The sequence below is a fragment of the Dermacentor variabilis genome, chromosome 8 (assembly GCF_050947875.1).
Source record: "Dermacentor variabilis isolate Ectoservices chromosome 8, ASM5094787v1, whole genome shotgun sequence".
Lineage (NCBI taxonomy): Eukaryota > Metazoa > Arthropoda > Arachnida > Ixodida > Ixodidae > Dermacentor > Dermacentor variabilis.
The window spans coordinates 63,241,042-63,254,574 of NC_134575.1; the positions used below are offsets into that span (position 1 = coordinate 63,241,042).

The following is a 13,533-nucleotide window of genomic DNA, read 5'->3' on the forward strand; positions in this document are numbered from 1 at the left end:
GGGCTTGTTCTTTCATTCGTAGCTTACATTTGGAATCATCGTCAATGGTCGTCGTATTTTCTTTATTGATGTCATTGCAACAATCGGCTTGTTTGAATTACAATCGTGTTTGAATAACAATTCTTTGTATGCAAATGTATATTATTATTCAGTTATTTTGGAGACAGCCTGAATTCATATAATTCATAAAATTCCTGAAGGTGTAATAAGAGCTAGCGCCAAGAAGATTATTGAAAGTATTCGAAAAAACTGAAGGTTCGCTCATACTGCGAAGCAGTGATATCAGGACGGGCGTAATGATGTATACAAGCAGTCTTGCCCTGTTTTGTCTGGTTTTGATTCGCGTAAACATTTTAAAAAGTGTGAGCAATGTGCCTTCAACGAGAAGAAAACTTTCGGAAATGTCAGCTTGAATTCACGTCGGCTTTTGTTCTTTAGAAAGTTCACGTTCGCCAGGGGCAATGAAGGAAAAAAAACATTTCTCTTCTCTTTTCAACCGTGCCTTTTATTTCTTACCGTTGCCTTCATCATCATCATCATCATCATCAGCCTAGTTACGCCCACTGCAGGGCAAAGGCCTCTCCCATACTTCTCCAACTACCCCGGTCATGTACTAATTGTGGCCATGTTGTCCCTGCAAACGTCTTAATGTCATCCGCCCACCTAACTTTCTGCCGCCCCCTGCTACGCATCCCTTCCCTTGGAATCCAGTCCGTAACCCTTAGTGACCATCGGTTATCTTCCCTCCTCATTACATGTCCGGCCCATGCCCATTTCTTTTTCTTGATTTCAACTAAGATGTCGTTTACCCGAGTTTGTTGCCTCACCCAATCTGCTCTTTTCTTATCCCTTAATGTCACACCCATCATTCTTCTTTCCATAGCTCGTTGCGTCGTCCTCAATTTCAGCAGAACCCTTTTCGTAAGTCTCCAGGTTTCTGCCCCATATGTGAGTACTGGTAACACACAGCTGTTATACACTTTCCTTTTGAGGGATAGTGGCATCCTGCTGTTCATGATTTGAGAATGCCTGCCAAACGCACCCCAGCCCATTCTTATTCTTCTGGTTATTTCAGTCTCATGATCCGGATCCGTGGTCACTACCTGCCCTAAGTAGATGTAGTCCCTTACCCCTTCCAGTGCTTCGCTACCTATCGTAAACTGCTGTTCTCTTCCGAGCCTGTTAAACATTACTTTAGTTTTCTGCAGATTAATTTTCAGACCCACCCTTCTGCTTTGCCTCTCCAGGTCAGTGAGCATGCATTGCAATTGGTCTCCTGAGTTACTAAGCAAGGCAATATCATCAGCGAATCGCAAGTTGCTAAGGTATTCTCCATCAACTTTTATCCCCAATTCTTCCCACTCCAGGCCTCTGAATACCTCCTGTAAACATGCTGTGAATAGCATTGGAGATATCGTATCTCCCTGTCTGACGCCTTTCTTTATAGGGATTTTGTTGCTTTCTTTGTGGAGGACTACGGTGGCTGTGGAGCCGCTATAGATATCTTCCAGTATCTTTACATATGGCTCATCTACACCCTGATTCCGTAATGCCTCCATGACTGCTGAGGTTTCGACTGAATCAAACGCTTTCTCGTAATCAATGAAAGCTATATATAACGGTTGGTTATATTTTGCACATTTCTCTATCACTTGATTGATAGTGTGAATATGGTCTATTGTTGAGTAGCCTTTACGGAATCCTGCCTGGTCCTTTGGTTGACAGAAGTCTAAGGTGTTCCTGATTCTATTTGCGATTACCTTAGTAAATACTTTGTAGGCAACGGACAGTAAGCTGATCGGTCTATAATTTTTCAAGTCTTTGGCGTCCCCTTTCTTATGGATTAAGATTATGTTAGCGTTCTTCCAAGATTCCGGTACGCTCGAGGTTATGAGGCATTGCGTATACAGGGTGGCCAGTTTCTCTAGAACAATCTGACCACCATCCTTCAACAAATCTGCTGTTACCTGATCCTCCCCAGCTGCCTTCCCCCTTTGCATAGCTCCTAAGGCTTTCTTTACTTCTTCTGGCGTTACCTGTGGGATTTCGAATTCCTCTAGGCTATTCTCTCTTCCACTATCGTCGTGGGTGCCACTGGTACTGCATAAATCTCTATAGAACTCCTCAGCCACTTGAACTATCTCATACGTATTAGTAACGATATTGCCGGCTTTGTCTCTTAACGCACACATCTGATTCTTGCCTATTCCTAGTTTCTTCTTCACTGTTTTTAGGCTTCCTCCGTTCCTGAGAGCCTGTTCAATTCTATCCATATTATAGTTCCTGATGTCCGCTGTCTTACGCTTGTTGATTAACTTAGAAAGTTCTGCCAGTTCTATTCTAGCTGTAGGGTTAGAGGCTTTCATACATTGGCGTTTCTTGATCAGATCTTTCGTCTCCTGCGATAGCTTACTGGTTTCCTGTCTAACGGAGTTACCACCGACTTCTATTGCGCACTCCTTAATGGTTCCCATGAGATAGTCGTTCATTGCTTCAACACTAAGGTCCTCTTCCTGAGTTAAAGCTGAATACCTGTTCTGTAGCTTGATCCGGAATTCCTCTAGTTTCCCTCTTACCGCTAACTCATTGATTGGCTTCTTGTGTACCAGTTTCTTCCGTTCCCTCCTCAAGTCTAGGCTAATTCGAGTTCTTACCATCCTATGGTCACTGCAGCGTACCTTGCCGAGTACGTCTACATCTTGTATGATGCCAGGGTTCGCGCAGAGTATGAAGTCGATTTCATTTCTAGTCTCACCATTCGGGCTCCTCCACGTCCACTTTCGGCTAACCCGCTTGCGGAAAAAGGTGTTCATTATCCGCATATTATTCTGTTCTGCAAACTCTACTAATAATTCTCCTCTGCTATTCCTAGAGCCTATGCCATATTCCCCCACTGACTTGTCTCCAGCCTGCTTCTTGCCTACCCTGGCATTGAAGTCGCCCATCAGTATAGTGTATTTTGTTTTGACTTTACCCATCGCCGATTCCACGTCTTCATAAAAGCTTTCGACTTCCTGGTCATCATGACTGCATGTAGGGGCATAGACTTGTACCACCTTCAATTTGTACCTCTTATTAAGTTTCACAACAAGACCTGCCACCCTCTCGTTAATGCTATAGAATTCCTGTATGTTTCCAGCTATTTCCTTATTAATCAGGAATCCGACTCCTAGTTCTCGTCTCTCCGCTAAGCCCCTGTAACACAGTACATGCCCGCTTTTTAGCACTGTATATGCTTCTTTTGTCCTCCTAACCTCACTGAGTCCTATTATATCCCATTTACTACCCTCTAATTCCTCCAATAACACTGCTAGACTCGCCTCACTAGATAGCGTTCTAACGTTAAACGTTGCCAGGTTCAGATTCCAATGGCGGCCTGTCCACTGACCACGGCGGCGGTCAGATCTGTAACGCTGCAGAGGGTGCTAAGAATACCTGGCTCCGGACAGACCGTTGCCTTAAAGGGACACTAAAAGCAAATACTAAGTCGACGTGGATTGCCCAAATACCATCCCAGAAACCTCGAAATGCTTTTTTCGTGCCAAGAAACGACTTAGTGTACGAGAAAATTGCACCTGGAGGATCCAAATACCGTTTTCAAAATTCAAATCTCCCACCAGCCAAACGGGAGAGTGGTGACATTGCACACGCCATCAACGCCCTTTGCTGCAATCGCTGAGTAAAACGGCGTGCGACTGACGGCGGTGTCGAGTCAAGACAAAACAGTGCATTCGCCACTGCAGCTCCTTTTCGGTTACGTGGCGTAGACCGTTCGGGCATCTCGCAACGTCACATGGAAGTTGAAGTCTTTGCTGCTTGCAGTTTGTGCGAGTTTCGCGAGCGAGCAAAAGGAGCGCAGCACCACGCGATAACAAAAATAATGAAACGCGAAAGCGCGGGCGGCACAGTGTCAAGAGCAAATGAAACCTTTCGACCACCCACTTCGTTGCCAAGGGTAATTTCAATGAGTTCTTTGTTGTAAAATGAAATAGAACTGGGCAAATAGCATTTTAGTTCAACCTATATTACAATACAAGGATATTTTTTGCAACGAGTGCATGGGTACTAATGACAGAATTTGAATGAGGAGTGCTTTCGTCATCGGGCCCACGCTTGATTGTCCCGGGGAGTCTCTAATCACGTCCTGCCTTTACCTCAATTTCTCGGTTGGTAACGCTCTGTTCGCGATAATGTTTACGCCTTAGATATTCTCAAGCGCAAGTCCATCACGTTAGCTTGGCCTAATATTCGTCTTTAGTGGCCTTTTAATTTAAATTATGTCAATTTGGTGCTAGATTTTTCGAGCAACAGTTAATCGTGACAAGTCATCGCTCCCCTCCTATATAATTTTTTTTCAGTAGTAACTTCGAGAAAAGCTACGGCGAAGTCCACTGGGGCACAAGTAGGTATAAGGATCTGTAGGTGCGCACGGGGTAATACCCTGCCGAGAAGTAGAAAAAAAGTCCTTTCTTCATTACTGAGGTAGGGCTCCTAGCTGGTAAAGTGTTAAGACGCATCTATTTTAGTCCTGTTTCCTATTCTGCTTTACACATTAGCCACTGGCTTCCCTCAGATTTCTTCACCGTGATGCTGGCTTATAGGTGCCTTCGAGAACGTCGCGTCAGTCATTTAATGCAGATTGCAGCATGTCCGCACTCTGCAGTAGCAATATCTTTCTGGTTTCTGCCATTGAAGAACGTACGGTTTCATACGATGTGGAATAAGTACGACGCAAGCAAACAGTAAAGTGCCCGAAAATTAAAAACTCAAGCTGATACTCCGTGGGATCATGAGACCGCGGTTAACAATCCATACAAGACAACGTATAATTATTTTAGAGCGCAGCTCTTAGGCGCCTTTTCCTGCGGCGATCGTCGGCGTCCTACCTCGCAACCGACCGAACCAGAACAGTAAAGGTCAGCGAAGGCGGAGCGCAGCGTGGGCTAATTGATGGCAATAGCGGCGACAGCGCCAGGAAGAGAGCGGAGGAGGAGGGTACAGGGTAGCCATGACGCCGAAAGCGGAGGAGGTGAAATTATGCGATAAAAAATTGTCCTATTGGGACCCTTGAGGTATCAATAAATAAAAATAAATGAAAAAATTATGGTGCCGCGGAAGACGGGCTCTGCAGGAACGACGCTTCGGGATGGCACCCGAATAGCGCGGCATCGCTTGATCCCAGATGGCCCCTCTGATAAGGCATGAGGCGAGGGCGTGCACCTGCATGCGGCAAGCGCTGAATGAGGGCAGGTCTGTCTGCGGTGGCTCCTGTGAACCGCGCCCACTCGTCACCCGCGCGCTGCCTCTCGCGATCTCTAGATTAGCGAGGCAGTGAAGCCACACTTCGCTCGTTTGCAATGTGCCGCAAGGTACATATTGTTCGTGTCGGCCACGCTAGTTACCGCGTTCTCTTCCTAATATAAACCGTGTACCTATTTAATCATAATGCAAAATAGAGACTCGCATACTTCTTTAACGTATTATGCTGCGCTCAAGTTTTGCTATAAGGAGTATTGTAATTGTTCTTAAATTCTTTTTTCTGCTTGGTAAATACGAAAACTGGTTTGGCATCACTGCGTCTACGGCTGCGAACACTGGTGGCAGAGGCGGACACAAGAAAAACTATGAACGGGAGCCTATATTTTCTAACTCGTAAACAGCTTCTAGCAGCGGTTATGAAGGTTCACAAATGGAACTCGAAAGTTGGAAATCTGTGCGCATTCCTTCAGTTCTTTGTATGCTATAACGTTTTAGCTGTACCTCTTGAAAACCTTTAAATGTTTCGCTTATGTTTGAAAGTTAGGCTAAGCTGTTTTTTACATTCGCATATAACTTTGTGCTTAATATTGTTAGCATTTGGACCACAGCAATCCGTACTGCTTCTGTATAATCTCTCTTATATTTCAACCTGTCTCTTTTGCAGATTGTTGGGAACGGACCTATAGCACGAAATGTCCGCTATTTATGTCATGTGGGATATTGCGAGCAAGGGCTCTGTTCGTATCCTTCAGATTACATCGAAATATGCCAGTTAGCATGAGCTAATTTTGTTAGATGTCAAAAAAAAATGTCATCACAGTAACATCGTCGGTTAACATTGTTTGCCCAGCATTAACCTACTTCCCATAATTGAACACTAGCAAAATGAATAAAGTTGAATCAAACTGTCTTCGGCATTGCATTTCATTTACTCTTGCATGCCCTCAGAACTACAATCTGAGAAACACATCAACATCAACGAATTCCAAAAGATGTAGTCATATGCAGTGTTCTTCTGGAATGACCGATTTCCTAAGGCATTTTATCGCTACGTGTACTGTCGTTTCCAGTTCTTTTAGGTGTTGGCAGATGGCGCACAATGTGCTCGTGTATGGCGACGATGGTTAAAGAAACGGCAGCCCGAAGACCACAAGATGACGGCGGCGACAACGATGCCTTAAACCGAGTGACGACGCTGCAAATTTTCAAACTCAGTCACGTACACCGAAGAAAGTGCACAGCAGGGCGATCAAGAAGGCTTTTGCAATAGCCCTCCTGTTGTGCATTTAAAACCTTGGCTTTAGCTTTCGCCAGCCTGACTTTGCACATTCGTTCTCTTTTTTTTATAATGAAGCTGTCGGCGCTTCTTTAAATACTTTAAATACTTTTTTGTTTGCGCGATGTCCTACATGAACTAGAACAAATACTGATTTTTTATTTAGAAAATTTCGGAGCATGTTTGGGAAGCCCTGCATAAATATAGTCAGCAGAAGCCATGCTGGCTATGGGGCGAGTCTCACGCAAGCAATGAAAGTGTCAACACGAAGTGAAATTTCACAGGCTCTATGGTAGCACAGTTAAAATTCCTCTGTCCGGAAATGGAGGGTTTGTTAGGTGTTATGTAACAGCGAATTGAAGAGCTTCGGTTGAACATGGGCTAATAATATTTGCTAAAACATCATTTTCAGCATCTTTGTAGACGCTTCTATAAAACGTTTACAAAGTTTCACCTCTGGCCTGGGCGAAGAAAAAGCTACAGAAATTAAATGGTTAGAGCGTATCGGTCCCATATTGTTGATGCCTGTACTCAATTTTTCAAGTGATTTGAATATGAAGCTCTTTAAAAATAAGCATCCAGTACTCTTTTTCTCCATTTTCCTAGGCGTTGCCCAAGAAGTACAGTTAGCTTTCCTCATATCATACCTGTTTTACAGAATGTTCGAACGTCAGAGTTTGATAAAGTACGAAGTACGTTGTCGGTCATATACTACAAAAGCATAAGCTATCTAGGTGAAGAAGAACTATTGTAACGTGTTATTTATAAATTCACTTCTGAGCTTAGGAAGCTCCATTCATAAACAGCGTAGGGACTATGTCAAAAGCATTTAAAGAAATCTACGTAGTACATTATTGCCATTTTTAAGAAGTAAAGGGAATTTTACCGATGATAAGTGAGCGTAGTTTGAAGAGTGTCACTGGATTACCGAGCTCTCTAAAAATTCCTAACTGTTGAAAAGCTTAAACGACCGTTACGCTAAATTTCTAGAAAGCCTTGATAGCTCGCTTTGTTTATATTACGTTCGGCCAATGTCCCAGTAACATGTTTTCGCTCAACGGTATGTTATTAATTCTCTATTGCGAATAGGACAATGCCGGCCATTTCTGGTTATACATTTGGACGGGCAGCATGTATGTGCTCCGGTTTCTCTGTTACCCTGCACGTATCACAGTCTGGTAAGTCCACGCTTTGGATGTGATGCAAATATTGGTCTTTAAAGCAACACCTATATTTGGCATGCGCAGGAGCCTTGCATGACACTGTTGTATGCCACGAGGTATGCCTAATATCATATGGTGAACAGAACCAAGCTTATTCGTCAGGTTTCATTAGCAGCATATTGAGTATTTGTTAGTGATTACGAGCGTGGAAGTAAAACCAACTCATCAGGCACTACTGTGACTTTTCCAACATTCTTTTTCAGCTAACAAGCATAAAAAGGAGACCGTAATGCAACCAGAAAAGTGCTAATCAGTTATTTTGAAGCCGAATATACGTACTTTGTTAAGAATGATAGGCAAGGTACCAACAAATGCAGAGCAGAAAAGTCAGAGTCACATCTTTATTACGCACAGGATGCACTAGTTCTTTATCAATGGCGGACGATAACACAACGGAAACTTGCAAATGAAGTCTTGTTTTTACGAAATTGCAAATAACGCGTTGAGTAGGCCAACCAGTCCAAATCTAGTCGTGATCTTGGAGTACAAGTGATTACGCACGCCAAAAGTTCCGGCGTTGTTTAATCAGTTCTCATTTCCTATTTTTTTCTTTACTAGATAATTTAACAACGAAGACAGCCACGAACAAACGATGCGAAATATGTATTTGTATGCCCCATTGCCTTTTCGAACATTACGCAAGAAGAAAAAGAGGAACAAGCACCACCTAGCCCCTTTATCGCAATCTTGAGTCCAATAAGTTCGCCCAAATTTGGAAGACCTGCCTCTCACTTGTTGCCCTAGCGATTCACCTTAGAGCACGTGACCAAGATTACCCGTTGTGACCACGGCGCTGGCTCCTGCTCCCACATGCTTCAGCGCCGATAAGTTTACTTTCACGACGATGCCACTTGCTACAGCCATTGCTTGTGGAACAAATTTTATTGTCGGCCTGCCTAGAGTTTCTCGTGACTCACTGGCTGTGATGCTGCTCTGCAAGCCAAAGGCCACAGTCAATGTTTTGGCATTTTCTTAAATGTTCGATGCAATTGCATATTTATTGCATAATTGCATGTAGAGTGTTCATATCTAACTAGCCCGAACTACAGGTCGAGCTCACTTCCTCCTGAAAGCTACTAATCAAATGGACAAGAAGTATAAGATTAGTATTAGATAAGTGAGTTTATTTGGATATACTTTTATCTCCGCTCTAGCCGCCAAATCACAAAGTTTTGCTAATCGCCGTTTTGACGTGATACCACTTCCGGATGGCCTTCTCCTAGCCTAAAATGATGATATCAGGTAATCATGTTTCTGACCGTGAGAGCATTGACCTTACTGGTCGCAGTTTTGGTCGGACATACGTTCGCACCCTCCCGAAGCCCTACGAAGACGCGAGCCCCGTTCGACGAAAGAAATCTGGTCTATTCCAAGTGGTAGAGAAGTTATTCAGTGCAAATCCAATAAAATGCATCCAAAGGCGTTAACGAACATTCGCGCACGTACTGGTCATCCCCACTTATTCAAGTAGACAACGGGGTTGACGTTTAATAAATTCATGTGTAAAGACATCTGCCTTTTTCTGCGGATCGATGATTCCTTCGCCTGTCTTCACGGCCCTGCCTGCATTTCTTTCATTTATCTTCGGTCAGGCTACTACCACGAACGAACTATATTTGCTGATCCCTACTGCCTTTAGCAGCTCAAAATAATCCACCCGGCATTTTTAATGCTGCCGATATGTCTAGAAGCGTTGTGTCCGCTGCTTCTTAGCGAAATGCTTTGCATGCCTTTGTTATCATGATGATTCCATCATTAGTCACGAAACCATGGTGGCTGCATTGCCAGCTCGTTGGCAATTCTTGGGGCTTTAAATAAACTGACTTTTAGCTGAGCACTAGTGCAATACCCTTTTGTAGTCAGGAAATCACTTTTTTGACCACCTTGTGGATGTTTCGCATACACCCAACCTAATCGGCACAAAAATATTGTTGTCAAATTTCTGTTGGCCAGTGACGTGTTCACATGAAGTGCGGAGTGGTGTCGGTCTAGTGTTCTTATTTGTGACCTGCCGCCAAGAGCTACGCAAACATTTATCGTCCCATTACAAAGCTATTGAAGAAAAAGAATTAGTCTATAAGGTTTTGAACCAGTGCGCATATTATGGAAGCTTACGAGAATGCCACTGCCTGAAGCACCTTCGTGTCATTTTACCGCATCGAAAACCATAAAATTTTGGATCGACCGCAATTCACATGAATTTGATGTGGTGTTCGCCTAACCGAAGCAAAAATTCTTCCTCGTCGTCGCAGACACCAGCTTACTGTTTTGCCGTCAGTGCACTAAATTTCAATCGGTGAACGGGAATGCGTCAGTTTTGTTTGTGTAGTTCCGAAAATTCGACTCTACTTCTGCCCATTTTTGTTCTTGATGCATCACCATGTGCTGCACTGCCTATTTGTCATCAAATATACGATAGGATGCCTTTGTGCTAGCGTATTTAGGCTTCATATACACCGTGTTTATGCTATTTCCAAATCTTGCCAAATGTATCGGGAGACCTAGTGTCTATCCTAATATTACTCGAACCCTAATAATAACAGCTCAGATGTCCAGGCGAAATATGTCCTTACTATTTGCGGCACAATTGGCATGGTATTATTTAAAACAGGTATACAGAGAGGGGGCTCATGCACATTTTCAGATGCTCCGGGTGTATCCACGAAACATTCCGTTATCCACGAAACATTCCATTTACTCTTATCCCCAATTCTTGGCGATCCAGGTCTCTGAATACCTCCTGTAAGTACGCTGTGAATAGCATTGGAGAGATCGTATCTCCCTGCCTGACGCCTATCTTTATTAGGATTTTGTCGCTTCCTTTATGGGGGACTACGGTGATTGGCAGCCGCTATAGATATCTTTCAGTATTTTTACAAATGGCTCCTCTACATCCTGATTCCGTAATGCCTCCATGACTGCTGAGCTTTCGACTGAATCAAACGCTTTCTGGTAATCAATGAAAGCTATATATAAGGGTTGGTTATATTTCGCACATTTCTTTTTCACCTGATTGATAGTGTGAATATGGCCTACTGTTGAGTAGCCTTTACGGAATCCTACCTGGCCCTTTGGTTGAGAGAAGTCTAAAGTCTTCCTGATTCTATTTGCTATTACTTTAATAAATACTTTGTAGGCAACCGACAGTAAGATCATCGGTGTACAATTTTTCAAGTCTTTGGCGTCCCCTTACTTATGGATTAGGATTACGTTAGCGTTCTTCCAGGATTCAGGTACGCTCAAGGTGATCCTTTCAAGGCATAAATGAATATTATGATAGGAGAAGGTACTCACAGCTTCACTAAAGTTCAATTCAGTACCTTTTTTTTTCATGTAATATCTACACAGATAGTGGTAAATTGTATACCACATTAATTACATAAGGGTTCACATATATCATGATTGAATATTCCTTACTCAGAATAACTATGAAAACCTGTTATCGTGTAGCACTTCAGTGAATGCACATGTGTTTTCGCTACTTAGGGCTTAGTGCTCAGTAATGCATTTTATTCTGGCTTGAGTCAATAACATTGCCAATCGAGCAGGGTGTCAGTAGCGTATTTCATCTACGCAATGGTATCGTTATTATTCCGGTGTTTATTCGTTTATTTTCCTGCATTTCGATATGCATGGATATGGTGATGACCATTCGCCACAACTGGTACAATTTCTAGAAACGCCGTCTTCAAGTAGTTCCTTTTATACATGTCCTCAGTACATTTTCAACCACATAACTTATTACACTGCAGCTCAAAAGCTGTGATTACCTAGACGCCAATTTATGTTTTTTTTAATTAGTGGGTAGTATTTTTCTGCAGTATATGATCATTTAATGTCCTCTAATGCTACGCACGGTTTGCTAACGTTATAAATATTTCGTGATTTTCTCTTTAAGGCAGCGTGGCATGGGCAATGCTGTTCCTGTAGCGCTGTTGCTCTTTAGGTTGTATCTGATGAGCAGCACGAATAGAATCGGTTGACTGCCGTATAAGCAGGTCTACAGAGGTACTGAATGCACTGTTGGAAAGGCCAGAGGGGACCACTGAAAATGTGTAGGATGGCCGACCCCTGTAGAGTGGCTGCCTTGCTCTTTTTATACATACTTGGTGACTTAGGTAGACAAAGTAGGCTAGTCGTGTTCTGCAAGGCAAACATATCACAGTCTCTTCGCGCAGGCAAACTAAAACTAAGCAAAGCTACAACTAATGAAGGTGGCGGACGAGAAAAAACCAGAGAGCTACCCTCCATTGCTGGAACCACTGGTCCTCAGGAATATCCAAAATTTTTTAAAGAAATTAGCCAACACCGAGCAAGATGATGCTAGGAACACGATGGTAGGACAGATTAGAGCTAGGGCGATATAACGTGAAACTATTCCGAACTTTTCTATTCCAATTCTGCTATCAGCCCTCCGCGATTGGTCAAACTTTTTTGGACCACTCCCACTTCACCTGTCTGTCACGCGAAGTCACAAAAACCGCGATACCTCCCCATCTGATATGTTGTGTACGCACTGATTATGCATGATTTGACTGAAATTAGAAAAAAAAAAACGTTATTTTTATTCGACGCCTTTTCGCCATAAGCCCCCGGCTACTGGTCAAAAGTTTTCGGGCTGCACCCACTTCACCTGCCTGTCACGCGACGTCACCAAACCGGCAAAACTGGCCGCGTCAAAGTGACGTGTACGAATTAAAGATATGTTAATATACCGAACAAGAGTGAATTTTCTTCTGAATAGCCGCAGGCTGCCCCGTTCCGACAGGAATAAAAGATGGCTGCCACCGTTTGATCAGGCGCTGGCTACTCGCACCTGCCGGAGAGCATTAGTTTATTTGCGTATAATAAAACTTCTTCTGTGGCCGCGTAACGTTTTTGAGCACTTTCGGTATGTTTACGATCTAATTCGGCCAACTACTCTTTGCTGAGGATCCGTTTTAGCTTCATTCTTAAGCGTCCGTTGCATGCCGCTGCCTTTTTCGACTAGCCACTGCAAGGTAAGTAAGGAAAGTGGACCAATCGCAGACGCCAGCAACACCCTCTTCATCCGGTTATCGATTTTCAGTGCACTGGCTCTGCCCCATCGAATCTCTCTCCACTTGAGCATTCTCTGCCCCTCTTGTCAACCTATTAGATACGACAGGCGGCTCATTGTAGGCAATGTTATTCGTTTTTCAAGCAAACGTAAGTGACCTCCTATGGACGAGGAGAGCATTTGATTGGTGTGTTCAGACAACGCTACGGGTGACCGCCCGGTGCTTGCGTCAGCGGTTGCGCAAATTTGACGTCAGGGAACTGGAATAAAAACACAGTGGAATATTTTTACGTTATAGGGCCACTAGTGAGCGTTGCGTCGACGGCGAGGATTTCTCAAGCGCTGACAAGTGCCGGACGATGCTGTCCGTTAAGTACGAAGGCATCTACTTGCATGTTGGCGATGAATGTCAGAAAAGCAAGCAGTTTTTGACGCACCATTGCGGACCGTTTGTAATCCATTAAACGCGACCATCGCTACACAAGAATGCACTGTATTCCACCTGCCCTGTCTGTGTTGGGGACTTTGTTACACAAACAAACAACAATGCATTCAGCAGTTTATGCCTGTCTGATCAGATTACGGCGCCTGTTTCTCGACGTCGCTGAAACCAAGAGACCCCTTATATATATATATATATATATATATATATATATATATATATATATATATATATATATATATATATATATATATATATAAGGTTAATATAATTACCAAGCTACACGCCGCAAGCA

The 13,533-nt window shown here is 43.4% G+C and overlaps 1 long non-coding RNA gene across 1 annotated transcript in view; it reads right to left on the reverse strand.

Moving 5' to 3' along the window:
• LOC142591056 (uncharacterized) overlaps positions 1–13,533 on the reverse strand; it is a 69,922-nt gene that overhangs the window by 36,318 nt on the left and 20,071 nt on the right. The gene's annotated exons all lie outside the window — the stretch shown is intronic.